The sequence below is a fragment of the Pan paniscus genome, chromosome 20, assembly GCF_029289425.2.
Source record: "Pan paniscus chromosome 20, NHGRI_mPanPan1-v2.0_pri, whole genome shotgun sequence".
In the NCBI taxonomy this organism is placed as follows: Eukaryota; Metazoa; Chordata; class Mammalia; order Primates; family Hominidae; genus Pan; species Pan paniscus.
Window position 1 is genome coordinate 2,427,185 of NC_073269.2, and position 25,526 is coordinate 2,452,710.

Here is a 25,526-nt window from a genome sequence, read left to right on the forward strand (position 1 = left end):
TATAAAGATATAAATGTCTGCACCGCGAGCTGTACAAACATGGAAATATCTACATCGCCATCTGTATAAACGTGGAAATACCAACAAAGCTATCAGTATAAATATGGAAATATCTACAACGCCATCTATATAAACATGGAAATATCTACACCGATATCTCTATAAAAATGGAAATACCTACACCGCTATCTGTATAAACATGGAAATATCTACAGCGCTATCTGTATAAACATGGAAATATCTACACCGCGATCTGTATAAACATGGAAATATCTACACCGCGATCTGTATAAACATGGAAATATCTTCACCACGATCTGTATAAACATGGAAATATCTACACCGCTATCTGTATAAACATGGTAATATCTACACCACCATCTATATAAACATGGAAATATCTACACCGCCATCTGTATAAACATGGAAATATCTACAATGCCATCTGTAGAAAGATGGAAATATCTACACCGCAATCTGTGTAAACATGGAAATGTATACACCAATATCTTTAAAAACATGGAAATATCTACACCGCTCTCTGTATAAACATGGAAATATCTACACCACGATCTGTAATAAACATGGAAATATCTACACCGCGATCTGTATAAACATGGAAATATCTACACCGTTACCTGTATAAACATGGAAATATCTACACAGCTATCTCTATAAACATGGAAATATCTACACCGCCATCTGTATAAACATGGAAATACCTACAAAGTCATCTGTATAAACATGGAAATATCTACACAGCCATCTGTATAAACATGGAAATATCTGCACAGTCATCTGTATACACATGGAAATATCTACACCGCTATCTGTATAAACATGGAAATACCTACACCGCTATTTGTATAAACAAGGAAATATCTACACTGTGATTTGTATAAACATGGAAATATCTACACCGCCATCTCTATAAACATGGAAATATCTACACCCCTATCTGTATAAACATGGAAATATCCACACCGCTATCTCTATAAACATGGAAAATCAACACCGCTATCTCTATGAACATGGAAATACCTACACCGCCATCTCTATAAACATGGAAACATCTACACCACAAACTGTATAAACATGGAAATATCTACACCGCTTTCTGTATAAACATGGAAATATCTCCACTGCTATCTCTATAAACATCGAAGTATCTACACCGCCATCTGTATAAACATGGAAATACTTACGAATTTATCTGTATAAATATGGAAATATCTACAACGCCATCTGTATAAACATGGAAATATCTACACAGCCATGTGTGCATACATGGAAATATCTACACCGCTATCTATATAAACATGGAAATAACTACATCGCTATCTGTATAAACATGGAAATATCTACACCGCCATCTACATATCCATGGAAATATCTGTGCCGCCATTTGTATAAACATGGAAATATCTACACTGTCTTCTGTGTATAGATGGAAATATCAACACCGCCATCTGTACAAACCTGGAAATGTCTGCACCGCTATCTGTATAAACATGGAAATATCTACACCGCGGTCTGTAAAAACATGGAAATATCTACACCGCTATCTGTATAAACATGGAAACATCTACACCGACATCTGTGTGAATAAGGAAATGAATACAATGCCTTCTATGTAAAGATATAAATATCTGCACCGAGATCTGTAAAAACATGGAAATATCTACATCGCTATCTGTATAAACGTGGAAATACCATCACCGCTATCGGTATAAACATGGAAATATCTACAACACCATCTATATAAACATGGAAATATCTACACCGCTATGTCTATAAACATGGAAATACCTACACCGCTATCTCTATAAACATGGAAATATCTACAACGCTATCTATACAAACATGGAAATTTCTACACCGCCATCTCTATAAACATGAAAATATCTACACTGCCGTCTCCACAAACATGGAACTAACTATTCCGCCATCTGTATAAACATGGAAACATCTACACCGCCATCTGTGTGAATACGGAAATGAATACAATGCCTTCTTAGTAAAGATATAAATATCTGCACCGCGAGCTGTAAAAACATGGAAATATCTACATCGCTAGGTCTATAAACATGGAAATACCTACACCGCTATCTCAATAAACATGGAAATATCTACACCGCTATCTCTAGAAACATGGAAATATCTACACCGCTATCAATACAAACATGGAAATATCTACACCGCTATCTGTATAAACATGGAAATATCTACAACGCGATCTGTATAAACATGGACATATCTACACCGCTATCTCTATAAACATGGAAATATCTACACCACTATCAATACAAACATGGAAATATCTACACCGCTATCTGTATAAACATGGAAATATCTACACCGCGATCTGTATAAACATGGACATATCTACACCGCGATCTGTATAAACATGGAAATATCTACACAGCCATCCGTATAAACGTGGAAATATCTACACAGCCATCTGTATATACATGGAAATATCTACACCGCTATCTGTATAAACATGGAAATAACTACACAGCTATGTGAATAAACAAGGAAATATCTACACCATGATCTGTATAAACATGGAAATATCTACACCGCCATCTGTATAAACGTGGAAATATCTACACACATATCTGTATAAACCTGGAAATATCCACACCGCTATCTCTATAAACATGGAAAAATCAACACCGCTATCTCTATGAAAATTGAAATATCTACACCGCCATCTCTATAAACATGGAAATATCTACACCACGATCAGTATAAACATGGAAATATCTACACCGCTATCTGAATAAACATGGAAATATCTCCACTGCTATCTCTATAAACATCGAAATATCTAAACCGCCATCTGTATAAACATGGAAATACTTACAAAGTTATCTGTATAAACATGGAAATATCTACACCGCCATCTGTATAAACATGGAAATATCTACACCGCTATCTCTATAAACATGGAAATATCTACACCGTGATCTGTATAAACATGGAAATATTTACACCGCTATCTGTATAAACATGGAAACTTCTCACCGTTATCTGTATAAATATGGAAATATCTACACCGCTATCTCTATAAACTTGGAAATAACTACACCGCCATCTGTATAAACATGGAAATACCTATACAGTCATCTGTGTAAACATGGAAATATCTTCACCACCATCTGTATAAACATGAAAATATCTACACTGCTATCTCTATAAACACGCAAATATCTACACCGCCATCTCTATAAACATGAAAATATCTACACTGCCATCTCCGTAAACATGGAACTAACTACTTCGCGATCTGTATAAACATGGAAACACCTACACCGCCATCTGTGTGAATAAGGAAATATCTACAACGCCATCTGTAAAAAGATATAAATGTCTGCACCGCGAGCTGTACAAACATGGAAATATCTACATCGCTATCTGTATAAACGTGGAAATACCAACAAACCTATCAGTATAAACATGGAAATATCTACACTGCCATCTGTATAAACATGGAAATAACTACAGCGCCATCTGTATAAACTTGGAAATATCTACACCGCCATCTGTACACTCATGGAAATATCTACACAGCCATCTGTATAAACATGGAAATATCTACACTGCTATCTCTATATACATGGAAATATCTACACCGCTATCTGTATAAACATGGAAATATCTACACTGCTATCTGTATAAACATGGAAATATCTACACCCCTATCTGTATAAACATGGAAATATCTACAACGCTATCTGTGTAAACATGGAAATATCTACACAGCTATCTGTGTATAAATGGAAATATCTACACAACATTCTGTGCAAAGATGGAAATATCTACACAGCTATCTCTATAAACATGGAAATATCTATACCGCAGTCTCTATAAACATGGAAATATCTCCACCGCTACCTGTATAAACATGAACATATCTACACCGCTTTCTGTATAAACATGGACATATCTACAGCGCAATCTGTATAAACATGGAAATATCTACAACGCTATGTGAGTAAACATGGAAATATCTACACAGCTATCTGTGTAAACTTGGAAATATCTACACAGCTATCTGCGCAAACATGGAAATATCTACAAGGCAATCTGTGCAAAGATGGAAATAACTACACCGCTATCTCTGTAAACATGGAAATATCTACTCCGCTCCCTGTATAAACATGGAAATATCTACACCGCTGTCTGTATAAACAAGGAAATATCTACACCGCCATCTGTAGAAACATGGAAATAACTACACCGCAATCTGTATAAACATGGAAATACCTACACCGCTATCTATATAAATATGGAAATATCTACACCGCTATCTCTATAAACCTGGAAATACCTACACCACTTTCTCTATAAACATGGAAATATCTACAAGGCAATCTCTATATACATGGAAATATCTACACCGCCATCTCTATAAACATGAAAATACCTACACCGGCATCTTCAGAAACATGGATGTATCTACAACGCCATCTGTATAAACTTGGAAATATCTACACCACTCTCTGTATAAACATGGAAATACCTTCACTTCTATCTGTGTAAACATGGAAATATCTACACCGCCATCTGTATAAAAATGGAAATATCTACACCGCAATCTGAATAAATATGGGAATGCCTACACCGCTATCTCTATAGACATGGAAATATCTACACCGCTATCTGTATAAACATGGAAATATCTCCACTCCCATCTGTATAAAGATGGACATATCTACACCGCGAGCTGTATAAACATGGAAATATGTACACCGCTATCTGTATAAATATGGAAGTAGCAACACCACTATCTGTATAAACATGGAAATATCTACACCGCTATCTCTATAAACATGAAAATATTTACAGCACCATCTCTATAAACATGGAAATATACACACCGCTATCTCTATAAACATAGAAATAACTACACCGCTATCTCTATAAATATGGACATATCTACACCGCCATCTGCATAACCATGGAAATAGATACACAGACATCTGTATAAACTTGGAAATATCTACAATGACATCTGTAGAAAGATGGAAATATCTACAAAGCGATCTGTATAAACATGGGAATTTCTAAACCGCTACATGTATAAACATGGAAATATCTATACCGCTATCTCTATCAACATGGAAATAACTACACCGCAATCAGTATAAACATGGAAATATCTGCACAGCAGTCTGTGCAAAGATGGAAATATCTACACCGCAGTCTCTATAAACATGGAAATATCTACACCGATATCTGTATAAACATGAAGTATCTACACCGCTATCTGTATAAACATGTAAATTTTTACACCGCTATCTGTATAAACATGGAAATATTTCCACCGCTATCTTTATAAACACGGAAATACCTACACCGGTATCTTTAAAAACATGGAAATACCTACACCGCTATCTCTATACACAATGAAATATCTACAACGCTGTCTGTGTAAAGATGGAAATATCTACACAGCTATCTGTGTAATCTTGGAAATATCTACACCGCAATCTGTTTAAGCATGGAAATATTTACAACGCTATCTGTGTAAACATGGAAATATTTACAATGCTATCTGTGTAAACAGGGAAATATCTACACAGCTATCTGTAAAACGTGGAAATATCTACACCACTCTCTGTATACCCCTGAAAATATCTACACCGCTATATGTATCAACATTTAAATAACTACACCGCTATCTGTATAAACATGGAAATATCTACAATGATATCTCTGTAAACATGGAAATATCGACACAGGTATCTGTGTAAACTTGGAAATATCTACACCGCTATCTGTGTAAAGTTTGCAATGTCTACACCGCAATATGTGCAAAGATGGAAATATCTTTACCGCTATATCTGTAAACATGGAAATATCTACACCGCTATATGTATAAACATGGAAATATCTACACTGCCGTCTGTATACACATGGAAATATCTACACAGCCATCTGTATAAACATGGAAATATCTACATCGCTATCTGTATAAACAGGGAAATATCTCCACCGTTATCTGTGTAAACATGGAAATATCTGCACCGCTATCTGTATATACATGGAAATATCTACACCGCTATCTATATAAACAAGGAAATAACTACACCGCCATCTTTAGAAACATGGAAATATCTACACCGCCATCTGTATAAACATGGCAATAGCTACACCGCTACCTCTATAAATATGGAAATGTCTGCAACGCTATCTCTATAAACATGGAAATACCTATACCACTTGCACTGTAAACATGGAAATATCTACACCGCAATGTCTGTAAACATGGAAATATCTACACCGCCATCTATGTAAACATGAAAATATCTACACTGCCATATTAAGAAACATGGCTGTATCTACACCGCCATCTCTATAAACATGGAAATATCTACACCATTATCAGAATAAAGACTGAAATATTTAAACCGCTATCTCTATAAACATGGAAATATCTACACCGCCATCTCTATAAACATGGAAATGCCCACACCACCATCTGTGTTAACATGGAAATATCTACATAGTCATCTGAATAAACCTGGAAATACCTTCACTGTCATCTATATAAACATGGAAATATCTACAGTGAACTCTGTATAAACATGGAAATATAGGCACATCCATCTGTATAAACATGGAAATATCTACACCGCTATCTGTATAAACATGGAAATATCTACACCGCTATATGTATCAACATGTGAATAACTACACCGCTATCTGTATAAACATGGAAATATCTACAATGATATCTCTGTAAACATGGAAATATCGACACAGGTATCTGTGTAAACTTGGAAATATCTACACTGCTATCTGTGTAAAGTTTGCAATGTCTACACCGCAATATGTGCAAAGATGGAAATATCTTTACCGCTATATCTGTAAACATGGAAATATCTACACCGCTATATGTATAAACATGGAAATATCTACACTGCCGTCTGTATTCACATGGAAATATCTACACAGCCATCTGTATACACATGGAAATATCTACATCGCTATCTGTATAAACAGGGAAATATCTCCACCGTTATCTGTGTAAACATGGAAATATCTACACTGCTATCTGTATATACATGGAAATATCTACACCGCTATCTATATAAACAAGGAAATATCTACACCGCCATCTTTAGAAACATGGAAATATCTACACCGCCATCTGTATAAACATGGCAATAGCTACACCGCTACCTCTATAAATATGGAAATGTCTACACTGCTATCTCTATAAACATGGAAATACCTATACCACTTGCAGTATAAACATGGAAATATCTACCCCGCAATGTCTGTAAACATGGAAATATCTACACCGCAATCTATGTAAACATGAAAATATCTACACTGCCATATTAAGAAACATGGCTGTATCTACACCGCCATCTCTATAAACATGGAAATATCTACACCATTATCAGAATAAAGATGGAAATATTTAAACCGCTATCTCTATAAACATGGAAATATCTACACCGCCATCTCTATAAACATGGAAATGCCCACACCGCCATCTGTGTTAACATGGAAATATCTACATAGTCATCTGTAAAACCTGGAAATAACTTCACTGTCATCTATATAAACATGGAAATATCTACAGTGAACTCTGTATAAACATGGAAATATAGGCACATCCATCTGTGTAAACATGGAAATATCTACACCGCTATCTGTATAAACATGGAAATATCTACACCGCTATGTGTATTAACGTGGAAATATCTCCATTGCTATCTGCGTAAACATGGACATATCTCCACCGCAATCTGTATAAACATGAAAATATCTACACCGCTATCTCTATAAACATGGAAATATCTACATTGCCATCTGTACAAACATGGAAATATCTACACAGTCATCTGTAGAAACATGGAAATATCTACACCGCCATCTCTATAACCATGAAAATATCTACACTGCCATCTCTATAAAGATGGAAGTATCTACTCCGCCATGTGTATAAACACGGAAATAACTACACCACCATCTGTGTAAACATGGAAATATCTACACCGCTATCTGCATAAACATGGAAATATCTACACCACCATCTGTGTAAACATGGAAATATATACACCGCTATCTGTATAAACATGGAAATATCTACACCGCTGTCTGCATGTCCATGGAATTATCTTCTCCGCCATCTTTATAAACCTGGAAATATCTACACAGCCATCTGTGTATAGATGGAAATATCAACACCGCCATCTGTACAGACATGGAAATATCTACATCGCTATCTCTATAAACATGGAAATAACGGCACTGCCATCTGTATACACATGGAAATATCTACACAGCCATCGATATAAACATGGAAATATCTACACAGCAATCTGTATATACATGGACATATCTACACCGCTATCTGTATAAACATGGAAATAACTACACCGGTATTTGTACAAACAAGGAAATATCTACACCGTGATCTGTATAAACATGGAAATATCAACACCGCCATCTCTATAAACACGGAAAAATCTACACCCCTATCTGTATAAACATGAAAATATCCACACCGCTATCACTATAAACATTGAAAAATCAACAGCGCTATCTCTATGAACATGGAAATATTTACACTGCCATCTCTATAAACATGGAAATATCTACAACACGATCAGTATAAACATGGAAATATCTACACCGCTCTCTGTATAAACATGGAAATACCTCCACTGCTATCTCTATAATCATCGAAATATCTACACCGCCATCTGTATTAATATGGAAATACTTACAAAGTTATCTGTATAAACATGGAAATATCTACACCGCCATTTGTATAAACATGGAAATATCTCCACAGCCATGTGTATATACATGGAAATATCTACACCGCTATCTATATAAACATGGAAATAACTACACCGCTATCTGTATAAACATGGAAATATCTACACCGCCATCTACATATCCATGGAAATATCTGCGCCGCCAGCTGTATAAACATGGAAATATCTACACGGTCATCTGTGTATAGATGGAAATATAAACACCACCATCTGTACAAACATGGAAATATCTGCTCCGCTATCTGTATAAACATGGAAATATCTACACCGTGGTCTGTATAAACATGGAAATATTTACACCGCTATCTCTATAAACATGGAAATATCTACACCGTGATCTGTATAAACAAGGAAATATTTACTCCGCTATCTGTATAAACATGGAAACTTCTACACAATTATCTGTATAAATATGGAAATATCTACACCGCTATCTCTATAAACTTGGAAATATCTTCACTGCCATCTGTATAAACATGGAAATACCTATACAGTCATCTGTGTAAACATGGAAATATCTACACTACCGTCTGTATAAACATGCTAATAACTACACCGCTATCTGTATAAATGTGGAAATATTTGCACCGGTATCCCTATAAACATGGTAATATCAACACCGCGATCTGTATAAACATGGAAATATCTACACCATGATGTGTATAAACATGGAAATATCTACACCGTGATCTGTATAAACATGGAAATATCTACACCGCCATCTCTATAAACATGGAAATATCTACACCCGTATGTGTATAAACATGGAAATATCCACTGTGCTATCTCTATAACCATGGAAAAATCAACACCGCTATCTCCATTAACATGGAAATATACACACCACCATCTCTTTAAACATGGAGGTATCTACAACGCCATCTACATAAACTAGAAAATATCTACACTGCCATCTATATAAACATGGAAATATCTCCACCGCCATCACTATAAACATGGAAATATCTACACTGCCATTTGTAGAAAGATGGTAATATCTACACCGCCATCTGTATAAACGTGGAAATTTCAACACCACTATCTGTATAAACATGGAAATACCTACACCACAATCTGTATAAACATGGAAATATATACACCGCAATCTGTGTAAATATGAAATATCTAAACCGCTATCTCTATAAAATTGGAAATATCTACACTGCTATCTGTATAAACATGGAAATATCCTCACTGCTATCTCTATGAACATGGATATATCTACACCGCTATCTCTATAAACATGGAAATATCTACTCCACCATCTCTATAAACATGGAAATATCTACACCGCCATCTGTAAAAACATGGAAATATCTGCCTAGGCATCTGTATAAACATGGAAATATCTGCACCGCAATCTGTATAAACATGGAAATAGCTACACCGCTGTCTCTGTAAATATGGAAATTTGTACACCGCTATGTGTAAAAACATGGAAATATCTCCACTGCTGTCTGTGTAAACATGGAAATATCTACACCGCTATCTGTATAAACATGGAAATATCTACACCGCTATCTGTATAAACATGGAAATATCTACATAGCTATCTCTAAAAACATGTAACTAACTACACTGCCATCTGTATAAACATGGAAATACCTACAAAGTCATCTGTATAAACATGGAAATATCTACACAGCCATCTGTATAAACATGGAAATATCTACACAGCCATCTGTATATACATGGAAATATCTACACCGCTATCTATATAAACATGGAAATAACTACACCGCTATTTGTAAAAACAGTGAAATATCTACATCGCCATCTGTTTAAACATGGAAATATATACACAGACATCTGTTTATACATGGAAATATCTACACCGCTATCTGTAAAAACATGGAAATATCTACACCGCTATCTGTATAAACATGGAAATATCTACACCGCGATCTGTATAAACATGGAAATATCTTCACCGCGATCTGTGTAAACATGGAAATATCTACACCGCTATCTGTATAAACAAGGAAATATCTACACAGCTATCTCTATAAACATGGAAATATCTACACCGCCATCTGTATAAACATGGAAATAGCAACAAAGTCATCTGTATAAACATGGAAATATCTACACAGCCATCTGTATAAACATGGAAATATCTACACAGCAATCTGTATATACGTGGAAATATCTACAACGCTATCTGTATAAACATGGATGTAACTACACCACTATTTGTACAAACAAGGAAATATCTACACCGTGATCTGTATAAACATGGAAATATCTACAGCGCAATCTCTATCAACACGGAAAAAACTACACCCCTATCTGTATAAACATGGAAATATCCACACCGCTATCTCTATTAACATGGAAAAATCAACACCGCTCTCTCTATGAACATGGAAATAGCTACACCGCCATCTCTATAAACATGGAAATATCTACACCACGATCAGTATAAACATGGAAATATGTACCCCATTATCTGTATAAACATGGAAATATCTCCACTGCTATCTCTATAAACATCGAAATATCTACACCGCCATCTGTATTAACATGGAAATACTTACAAAGATATCTGTATAAACATGGAAATATCTACACCGCCATCTGTATAAACATGGAAATATCTACACAGCCATGTGTACATACATGGAAATATCTACACCGCTATCTATATAAACATGGAAATAACTTCACCGCTATCTGTACAAACATGGAAATATCTACACTGCCATCTACATATCCATGGAATTATCTGTGCCGCCATCTGTATAAACATGGAAATATCTACACAGTCATCTGTGTGTAGATGGAAATATCAACACCGCCATCTGTACAAACATGGAAATATCTGCTCCGCTATCAGTATAAACATGGAAATATCTTCACTTCTATCTGTGTAAACATGGAAATATCTACACCGCCATCTGTATAAAAATGGAAATATCTACACCGCAATCTGTATAAATATGGGAATGCCTACACCGCTATCTCTATAGACATGGAAATATCTACACCGCTATCTGTATAAACATGGAAATATCTCCACTCCCATCTGTATAAAGATGGAAATATCTACACCGCGAGCTGTATAAACATGGAAATATGTACACCGCTATCTGTATAAACATGGAAGTAGCAACACCGCTATCTTTATAAACATGGAAATACCTACACCGCTATCTCTATAAACATGAAAATACTTACACCACCATCTCTATAAACATGGAGATATCTACACCGCTATCTCTATAAACATAGAAATAACTACACCGCCATCTCTATAAACATGGAAATATCTACACCGCCATCTGAATAAAGATGGAAATATCTACAGAGACATCTGTATAAACATGGAAATATCTACACTGCCATTTGTATAAACTTGGAAATATCTACACTGACATCTGTAGAAAAATGGAAATGTCTACAAAGCGATTTGTATAAACATGGGAATTTCTACACCGCTACCTGTATAAACATGGAAATACCTACACCGCTATCTGTATCAACATGGAAATAACTACACCGCAATCTGTATAAACACGGAAATATCGACAAAGCTATCTCTGTAAACATGGAAATATCTACACCGCTATCTGTGTAAATTTGGCAAAACCTACAACGCAATCTGTGCAAAGATGGAAATACTTACACCGCAATCTCTGTAAACATGGAAATTTCTACACCGATATCTGTATAAACATGGAAATATCTACACTGCCATCTGTATAAACATGGAAATATCCACAGCGCCATCTGTATAAACATGGAAATATCTACACAGCTAACTGTATAAACATTGAAATACCTACACCGCTATCAGAGTAAATATGAAAATATTTACACCGCTATCTCTATAAACATGGAAATATCTACAATGCTATCTGTATAAAAATGGAAATATCTACACCGTTATCTGTATAAACTTGGAAATACCTACTCCGCCATCTGTAAAAACATGGAAATATCTCCAGCGCTCTCTGTATCAACATGGAAATATCTCCAGCATAATCTGTATAAACATGGAAATATCAACTCTGTTATCTGTATATACATGGAAATATCTACACTGTTATCAGTATAAACATGGAAATATCTACACCGCTTCCAGTATAAACATGGAAATATCTAAATCGCTGTCTGTACAAACATGGAAATATCTCCACTGCTATCTCTATAAACATGGAAATATCTACACCGCTATCTTTATAAACATGGAAATATCTGCACCGCTAACTGTATAAACATGGAAATATCTACACCGACATCTGTATAAACATGGAAATATGTACACTGCTGTGTCTACCAATGTGGAAATATCTACACCACTATCTGTATAAACGTGGAAATATCTACACTGCTATCTGTATAAAAGTGGATATATCTACACCACTATGTCTACAAACGTGGGAATATCTACACCGCTATCTGTATAAACGTGGAAATATCTACATCGCTATGTGTATAAACGTCGAAATATCTACACCACTTAAGGTAGAAATGTGGAAATGTCTACAGCGCTATTTCTATAAATGTGGAAATATCTACACTGCTATCTGCATAAACGTGGAAATATCTAAACCGCTATCTCTATAAACATGAAAACATTTACTCCGCTATCTGTATAAACGTGGAAATATTTACACCACTATCTCTATAAACATGGAAATATTAACAACTATATCTCTATAAACATGGAAATATCTACACCGCTATCTCTATAAACATGGAAATATCTACACCGCTGTCTCTGTAAACATGGAAATATCTACACAGCTGTATGGAAAAACATGAAAATATCTACACCGCTATCTCTATAAACATAGATATATCTACACCGCTGTCTGTATATATATGGAAATATCTACACCGCTATCTTTATAAACATGGAAATATCTACACCGCTTTCTGTATAAACATGGAAATATCTATATCACTACCTGTATAAACATGGAAAAATCTCCACCGATATCTCTATAAACTTGGAAATATCTACACCGCTATCTTTATAAACATGGAAATATGTACAACGTTATCTCTATAAACATGGAAATACCTATAACACTATCTGTGTAAACATGGAAATATCTACACAGCTATCTGTGTAAACATGGAAATATGTACACCGCTATCTGTGTGAAGATGGAAATATATACACTGCTATCTGTATAAACATGGAAATATCTACACTGCTGTCTTTGTAAACATGGAAATATCTACACCGCTATCTGCATAAACATGGAAATATCTATAACACTATCTGTGTAAACATGGAAATATCTACATGGGTATCTCTATAAAAACGGAAATACCTACACTGCCATCTGTATAAACATGGAAATACCTACACAGTCATCTGTATAAACCTGGAAATATCTACACCACTATCTGTATAAACATGGAAATATCTACACTGCCATCTGTTATAAACATGGAAATATCTACAACGCCATTTCTATAAACATGGAAATATCTACACTGCTATCTGTATAAACATGGAAATAGCCACACCGCTATCTGTATAAACATGGAAATATCTACACCGCCATCTGTATACACATGGAAATACCTACACAGTCATCTGTATAAACATGGAAATATCTACACCACTATCTGTATAAACATGGAAATATCTACACTGCCATCGGTATAAACATGGAACTATCTACACAGCCATCTGTATGAACATGGAAATATCTACACTGCCCTCTGTATACATATGGAAATATCTACACAGCCATCTGTATTAGCATGGAAATAACTACACCTCAATCTCTATAAACATGGAAATAGCTACACTGCCATCTGTATAAGCATGGAAATATCTACACCGCTATCTCTATAAATATGGAAATACCTACACTGCAATCTGCATAAACATGGAAATATCTACACCGCTATCTGTATAAACATGAAAATATCTACACCGCTATCTGTATAAAAATGGAAATTTCTACACCGCTATCTGTATAAACATGGAAATATCTACATCTCTATATGTATAAACACGGATATATCTCAACAGCTATCTCTATAAACATGGAAATATATACACCACTATCTGTATAAACATGGAAATATCTACACTGCCATCTGTATGCATATAGAAATATCCACACAGCCATCAGTATAAACATGGAAACATCAGCACCGCTATATTTATACACATGGAAATACCTACACCGCAATCTCTATAAACATTTAAATATCTACACTGCAATCTGTATAAACATGGAAATATCTACACAGCTATCTCTGTACACATGAAAATATCTACACCGCCGTCTCCATAAACATGGAACTATCTACACCGTCATCTGTGTAAACATTGAAATATCTACACCGCTATCTGTATAAACATGGAAATATCTACACGGCCATCTGTATAAAGAGGGAAATATGTACACCACGAGCTGTATAAACATGGAAATATCTACACCGCTATCTGTATAAACATGGAAATACCAATACCACTATCTGTATAAACTTGGAAATATCTACACCACTATATGTATAAACATGGAAAAATCTACACCACTATCTCTATAAACATGGAAATACCTACAATGCCATCTCTATAAACATAGAATTATCTACACCGCTATCTCTATAAACATAGAAATATCTACACCGCCATCTCTATAAACATGGGAATATATACACAGACATCTGTATAAACTTGGAAATATCTACACTGACATCTGTAGAAAGATGGAAATATCTACACGGTCATTTGTGTATAGATGGAAATATCAACACCGACGTCTGTACAAACATGGAAATACCTGCTCTGAAATCTGTATAAACATGGAAATATCTTCACTTCTATCTGTATAAACATGGAAATATCTACACCGCCATCTGTATAAAAATGGAAATATCTACACCGCAATCTGTATAAATATGGAAATGCCTACACAACTATCTCTATAGACATGGAAATATCTACACCGCTATCTGTATAAACATGGAAATATCTCCACTCCCATCTGTATAAAGATGGAAATATCTACACCGCGAGCTGTATTAACATGGAAATATGTACACCGCTATCGGTATAAACATGGAAATACCAACACCACTATCTATATAAACATGGAAATATCTACACCGCTATCTGTATAAACATGGAAATATCTACACCACTATCTCTATAAACATGGAAATAACTACAATGCCATCTCTAAAAACATAGAATTATCTAAACCGCTATCTCTATAAACATAGAAATATCTACACCCCCATCTCTATAAACATGGGAATATCTACAACGCAATCAGCGTAAACATGGAAATAACTACACCGCCATCTGTGTAAACATGGAATTATCTATACCGCCATCTCCATAAACATAGAAATATCTACAGTGCCATTTGTAGATAGATGGAAATATCTACACCGAGATCTGCATAAACATGGAAATATCTACACCTCTACCTGTATAAACAAGGAAATATCTACGCAGCTATCTGTATGAATATGGAAATATCTACACCGCTACCTCTATGAACGTGGAAATGTCTACAACGTTATCTGTATAAACATGGAAATATCTACACCGCGGTCTGCATAAACATGGAAATATCTTCACCGCTATCTGTATAAAAATGGAAATATCTACAACGCTATCTCTATAAACATGGAAATATCTACACCGTGATCTGTATAAACATGGAAATATTTACACCGCTATCTGTATAAACATGGAAATTTCTACACCGTTATCTGTATAAGTATGGAAATATCTACACCGCTATCTCTATAAACTTGGAAATATCTACACCGCCATCTGTATAAACATGGAAATAACTATAGAGTCATCTGTGTAAACATGGAAATATCTACACCACCATCTGTATAAACATGGAAATATCTACAATGCCATCTGTATACACATGGAAATACCTACACGGCTATCTGTGTATAGATGGAAACAACAACACCACCATCTGTACAAACATGGAAATATCTACACTGATATCTCTATAAACATGAAAATATCTACACTGCAGTCTGTATAAACATGGAAATATCTACACCGGTATATGTATAAACATGGAAATATCTACACGACGATCTGTATAAACATGGAAATATATACAACGCTATCTGTATAAACATGGAAATATCTGCACCGCTATCTCTATAAACATGGAAATATCTACAAAGCCATCTGTATAAACATGGAAATACTTACAAAGTTATCTGTATAAACATGGAAATATCTACACCGCCATCTGTATAAACATGGAAATATCTACACAGCCATGTGTATATATATGGAAATATCTACACCGCTATCTATATAAACATGGAAATAACTACACCCCTATCTGTATAAACATGGAAATATCTACACCACCATCTACATATCCATGGAAATATCTGCGCCGCCATCTGTATAAACATGGAAATATATACACGGTCATCTCTGTATAGATGGAAATATCAACACCGCCATCTGTACAAACATGGAAATATCTGCACTGCTATCTGTATAAACATGGAAATATCTACACCGCGGTCTGTATAAACATGGAAATATCTACACCGCCATCTGTATAAACATGGAAATACCTATACAGTCATCTGTGTAAACATGGAAATATCTACACCACCATCTGTATAAACATGGAAATATCTACAATGCCATCTGTATACACATGGAAATAGCTACACGGCAATCTGTGCATAGATGGAATCATCAACACCGCCATCTGTACAAACATGGAAATATCTACACCGATATCTGTAAAAACATGGAAATATCTACACCGCTATCTGTATAAACATGGAAATATCTACACTGGGATCTGAATAAACATGGAAATATCTACACCACGATCTGTATAAACATGGAAATATATACACCGCTATCTGAATAAACATGGAAATATCTGCACCGCTGTCTCTATAGACATGGAAATATCTACAAAGCCATCTGTATAAACATGGAAATACCTACACAGTCATGTGTAGGAACATGGAAATATCTACACTGCCATCTGTATAAACATAGAAATATCTACACAACTCCCTGTATAAATATGGAGATATCTGCACAGGCATCTGTATAAACATGGAAATATCTGCACCGCTATCTGTATAAACCTGGAAATAACTACACCGCTGTCTCTATAAACATGGAAATATGTACACCGCTATTTGCATAAACATGGAAATATCTCCACTGCTGTCTCTATAAACATGGAACTATCTCCACCGTTATCTGTATAAACATGGAAATATCTACAGCGCCATCTCTATAAACATTGAAATATCTACACTGCCATCTGTAAAAACATGGAAATATCTACACAGTCATCTGAATAAACAAGGAAATATCTACACCACCATCTGTATAAACATGGAAATACCTACAATACCATCTGTATACACATGGAAATATCTACACAGACATCTATATAAATATGGAAATGTCTACACCGCCATCTGTATAAACATGGAAATATCTACACTGCCATCTGTAGAAAGATGGAAATAACTACACCGCTATCTCTATAAATATGGAAATATCTAAACCGCCATCTCTATAAACCTGAAAATATCTACACTGCCATCTCCATAAAGATGGAAGTGTCTTCTCCGCCATGTGTATAAACACGGAAATATCTACACCACCATCTGTGTAAACATGGAAATATCTACACCGCTATCTGTATAAACCTGGAAATATCTACACCGCCATCTGCATGTCCATGGAATTATCTACGCCGCCATCTGTATAAACATGGAAATATCTACACGGCCATCTGTGTATAGATGGAAATATCAACACCACCATCTGTACAAACATGGAATTATCTACATCTCTATCTCTATAAACATGGAAATATCTGCACTGCCATCTGTAAAAACATGGAAATACCTATACAGTCATCTGTATAAACATGGAAATATATACACAGCCATCGGTATAAACATGGAAATATCTACACAGCCATCTGTATAAACATGTAAATATCTACACTGCTATCTCTATAAACATGGAAATATCTACACGGCCATCTGTGTGAATAAGGAAATATCTACAATGCCATAAATAAAAAGATATAAATATCTGCACCGCGAGCTGTATAAACATGGAAATATCTACATCGCTATCTCTATAAATGTGGAAATACCAACACCTCTATCGGTATAAACATGGAAATATCTACAACGCTATCTATATAAACATGGAAATATCTACACAGCTATGTCTATAAACATGGAAATACCTACACCGCTATCTCTATAAACATGGAAATACCTACACCGCTATCTGTATAAACATGGAAATATCTACACCGCTATCTGTATAAACATGGAAATATCTACACCGCGATCTGTATAAACATGGAAATATCTACACTGCGATCTCTATAAACATGGAAATATCTTCACCACGATCTGTATAAACATGGAAATATCTACACCACCTTCTATATAAACATGGAAATATCTACACCGCCTTCTGTATAAACATGGAAATATCTACAATGCCATCTGTAGAAAGATGGAAATATCTACACCGCCATCTACATATCCATGGAAATATCTGTGCCGCCATCTGTATAAACATGGAAATATCTACACGGTCATCTCTGTATAGATGGAAATATCAACACCGCCTTCTGTACAAACATGGAAATATCTGCACCGCTATCTGTATAAACATGGAAATATCTACACCGCTGTCTGCAAAAACATGGAAATAACTTCACCGCTATCTTTATAAACATGGAAATATCTACACCGCTATCTCTATAAACATGGAAATATCTACACCGTGATCTGTATACACATGGAAACATTAACACCGCTATCTGTATAAACATGGAAACTTCTACACCGTTATCTGTATAAGTATGGAAATATCTACACCGCTATCTCTATAAACTTGGAAATATCTACACCGCCATCTGTATAAACATGGAAATACCTATAGAGTCATCTGCGTAAACATGGAAATATCTACACAACCATCTGTATAAACATGGAAATATCTACAATGCCATCTGCATACACATGGAAATACCTACACGGCTATCTGTGTATAGATGGAAACAACAACACTGCCATCTGTACAAACATGGAAATATCTACACTGCTATCTCTATAAACATGGAAATATCTGCACTGCCATCTGTAAAAACATGGAAATATCTATACAGTCATCTGTATAAACATGGAAATATCTACAATGCCATCTGTATACACATGGAAATATCTACAAAGCCATCTGTATAAACATGTAAATATCTACACTTCTATCTCTATAAACATTTAAATATCTACACCGCCATCTCTATAAACATGAAAATATCTACACTGCCATCTCCACAAACATGGAACTAACTACTCCGCCATCTGTATAAACATGGAAACATCTACACCGCCATCTGTGTGAATAAGGAAATATCTACAATGCCATCTGTATAAAGATATAAATATCTGCACCGCGAGCTGTATAAACATGGAAATATCTACATCGCTATCCGTTTAAACGTGGAAATACCAACACCGCTATCTCTATAAACATGGAAATACCTACACCGCTATCTGTATAAACATGGAAATATCTACACTGCTATCTGTATAAACATGGAAATATCTACACCGCGATCTGTATAAACATGGAAATATCTACACCGCGATCTGTATAAACATGGAAATATCTTCACCACGATCAGTATAAACATGGAAATAACTACACCGCTATCTGTATAAACATGGTAATATCTGCAGCACCATCTATATAAACATGGAAATATCTACACCGCTATCTGTATAAACATGGAAATATCTACACAGCTATCTCTATAAACATGGAAATATCTACACCGCCATCTGTATAAACATGGAAATACCTACAAAGTCATCTGTATAAACATGGAAATATCTACACAGCCATCTGTATAAACATGGAAATATCTACACCGTGATCTGTATAATCATGGAAATATTTACACCGCTATCTGTATAAACATGGAAACTTCTTCACCGTTATCTGTATAAATATGGAGATATCTTCACCGCTATCGCTTTAAATTTGGAAATATCTACACCGCCATCTGTATAAACATGGAAATACCTACAAAGTCATCTGTATAAACATGGAAACATCTACACAGCCATCTGTATAAACATGGAAATACCTACAAAGTCATCTGTATAAACATGGAAACATCTACACAGCCATCTGTATAAACATGGAAATACCTACAAAGTCATCTGTATAAACATGGAAACATCTACACAGCCATCTGTATAAACATGGAAATATCTACACAGTCATCTGTATATACATGGAAATATCTACAACGCTATCTGAATAAACATGGAAAAAACTACACAGCTATTTGTATAAATAAGGAAATATCTACACCGTGATCTGTATAAACATGGAAATATCTACACCGCTATTTGTATAAAGAAGGAAATATCTGCACAGCTATCCGTATAAGCATGGAAATATCTACACCGCTATTTGTATAAACAAGGAAATATCTTCACTGTGATCTGTATAAACATGGATATAACTACACCGCTATTTGTATAAACAAGGAAATATCTACACCGCCACCTGTTTAAACATGGAAATGTATACACAGACATCTGTTTATACATGGAAATATCTACACCGCTATCTGTATAAACATGCTAATAAATACACCGCTATCTGTATAAATGTGGAAATATTTCCTCCGCTATCCCTATAAACATCGTAATATCAACACCGCGATCTGTATAAACATGGAAATATCTAAACCGTGATCTGTATAAACATGGAAATATCTACACCGTGATGTGTATAAACATGGAAATATCTACACCGCCATCTCTATAAACATGGAAATATCTACACCGCGATCAGTATAAACGTGGAAATATCTACACCGCTATCTGTATAAACATGGAAATATCTCCACAGCTATCTCTATAAACATGGAAATACCTGCACTGCCATCTGTAAAAACATGGAAATACCTATACAGTCATCTGTATAAACATGGAAATATCTACAATGCCATCTGTATAAACATGGAAATATCTACACAGCCAACTGTATAGACATGTAAATATCTACACTGCTATCTCTATAAACATGGAAATATCTACACCGCCATCTCTATAAACATGTAATTATCTACACCGCTATCTCTATAAACTTAGAAATATGTACACTGTCACCTCTATAAACATGAAAATATCTACAGAGCCATCAGCATAAACATGGAAATAACTACACCGCCATGTGTATAAATATGGAAATATCTATACTGCCATCTCTATAAACATATTAATATCTACACTGCCATATTTTGAAAGATGGAAATATCTTCACCGAGATCTGCATAAACATGGAAATATCTACACCTCTACCTGTGTAAACACGGAAATATCTACACAGCTTTCTGTGTAAAGATGGAAATATCTACACCGCAATTTGTGCAAATATGGAAATATCGACACCGCCATCTCTGTAAACATGGAAATGTCTACACCGCTACCTGTAAACCTGGAAATATCTACACCGCTATCTGTATAAACAAGGAAATATCTACACCTCCCTCAGTATAAACATGGAAATAACTACACCGCCATCTATATAAACATGGAAATATCTACACCGCTATCTGAATAAACGTGGAAATATCTACACCGCTATCTGTATAAACGTGGAAATATCTAAACTGCTATCTGTATAAATGTGGAAATATCTACACCGCAATCTGTATAAACATGGAAATATCTACAACACTATCTGTGTAAACATGGAAATATCTACAGAGCTATCTGTGTAGACTTGGAAATATCTACACAGTTATCTCTGTAAAGATCGAAATATGTACACCGCAATCTGTGAAAAGATGGATATATCTACACCGCTATCTCAATAAACATGGAAATATCTACTCCGCTATCTGTATCAACATGGAAATATCTACACCGCTATCAGTATAAACAAGGAAATATCTACACCGCCATCTGTATAAACATGAAAATATCTACACCGCCATCTTTATAAACCTGGAAATATCTGCACCGCTATCTGTATAAATATGGAAATATCTACAACGCTATCTCTATAAACATGGAAATACCTACACCGCTATCTCTATAAACATGGAAATATCTACACCGCCATCTCTATAAACATGGAAATATCTACACCGCCATCTCTATAAACATGGAAAAATCTGCACCGCTATCTGCATAAACATGGAAATATCTACACTGCCATCTGTATACACATGGAAATATCTACGCAGCCATCTGTATAAACATGGAAATATCTACACTGTTATCTCTATAAACATGGAAATACCTACACCGCTATCTGTATAAACATGGAAATATCTACTCCGCTATCTGTGTAAACATGCAAATTCCTACAACACAATATGTGGATACATGGAAATATCTACACAGCTATCTGTGTAAACTTGGAAACATCTACACCACTATCTGTATAAACATGGAAATATCTACACCGCCATCTGTATAAACATGGAAATATATACACAGCCATCTGTATAAACATGGAAATATCTACACTGTTGTCTCTATGAACATAAACATATCTACACCGCAGTCTCTATAAACATGAATATATCTACACCGCCATCTTCATAAACATGGAACTATCTACACCGCCATCTGTATAAACATGGAGATATCTACACCATTATATCTGTAAATATGGAAATATCTACACTGCTCTCTGTGTAAACATGGAAATGTCTACCCCGCTGTCTGTATATACATGGAAATATCTACATCGCTATCTCTATAAACCTGAAAATATCTACACCGACATCTGAATAAACATGGAAATACCTACACAGTCATCTGTATAAACATGGAAATATCTTCACCAGTATCTCTATAAACATGGAAATATCTACACTGCCATCTGCATAAACTTGGAAACATCTACACCGCTATCTGAAAAAACATATAAATATCTGCACCGCTATCACTATAAACATGGAAATACCTATACCGCTATCTCTATAAACTTGGAAATATCTACACCGCTATCTCTATAAACGTGGAAATATCGACGCCGCCATTCTATAAACTTGAAAATATCTACACCACCACCTGCATAAACACAGAAATATCTGCACCGCCGTCTGCATAAACATGGAAATATCTACAAGGCCATCTGTATAACCATGGAAATATCTACACAACTATTTGTAAAACGTGGAAATATCTACACCGCTATCTGTATAAACGTGGAAATATCTACACCGCTATCTGTATAAACGTGGAAATATCTACACTTCTATCTGTATAAAGATGAAAATATCTACAACACTATATGTGTAAACATGGAAATATCTACACAGCTATCTGTGTAGACTTGGAAATATCTACACAATTATCTGTGTAAAGATGGAAATATGTAAACCGCAATCTGTGCAAAGATGGAAGTATCTACACCGCTATCTCTGTAAACATGGAAATATCTACACCGCTATCTGTATAAACATGGAAATATCTACACCGCAATCAGTATAAAGAAGGGAATATCTACAACGCCATCTGTATAAACATTTAAATATCTACCCCGACATCTGTATAACCATGGAAATATCTGCACTGCTATCTGTATAAACATGGAAATACCAACACCGCTATCTGTATAAACATGGAAATATCTGCACCGCTATCAGTATAAACATGGAAATATCTACACCACTATCACTATAAACATGGAAATAACTTCACCGCCATCTCTATAAACATGGAAATATCTACACTGCTATCTGTATAAACATGGAAATACCTACACCGCTATCTGTATAAATATGGAAATATCTACACCGCTATCTCTGTAAACATGGAAATGTCTACACCGCTATCTGTATAAACATGGAAATATCTACATCGCTATCTCTATAAACCTGAAAATATCTACACTGACATCTGTATAAACATGGATATACCTACACAGTCATCTGTAAAAACATGGAAATATCTACACCACTATCTCTATAAACATGGAAAAAACTAAACTGCCATATGTATATACATGGAAATATCTACACAGCCATCTGTATAAACATGTAAGTATCTACATCGCAATCTGTATCAACATGGAAATACCTACACCGCTTTCTGTATAAACATGGAAATATCTACACCGCTATCTCTATAAAGATGGAATTGTCAACACCGCTATCGGCATAAACATGGAAATATCTACCGCGCTATCTGTATAAACATATAAATATCTACACCGCTATCACTATAAACATGGAAATACCTACACCGTTATCTCTATAAACATGGAAATATCTACACCGCTATCTCTATAAACGTGGAAATATCTACACCGCCATTCTATAAACTTGGAAATATCTACACCGCCATCTGCATAAACATGGAAATATCTACACCGCCATCTGCATAAACATGGAAATATCCACACGGCCATGTGTATAAACATGGAAATGTCTTCACAATTATCTGTAAAACGTGGAAATATCTACACCGCTCTCTGTATAAACGTGGAAATATCTGCACTGCTATCTCTATAAACGAGGAAATATCTACAACCTTATCTTTATAAACGTGGAAATATCTAAACTGCTATCTGTATGAATGTGGAAATATCTACACCGCAATCTGTATAAACATGGAAATATCCACAACACTATCTGTTTAAACATGGAAATATCTACACAGCTATCTGTGTAGACTTGGAAGTATCTACACAGTTATCTG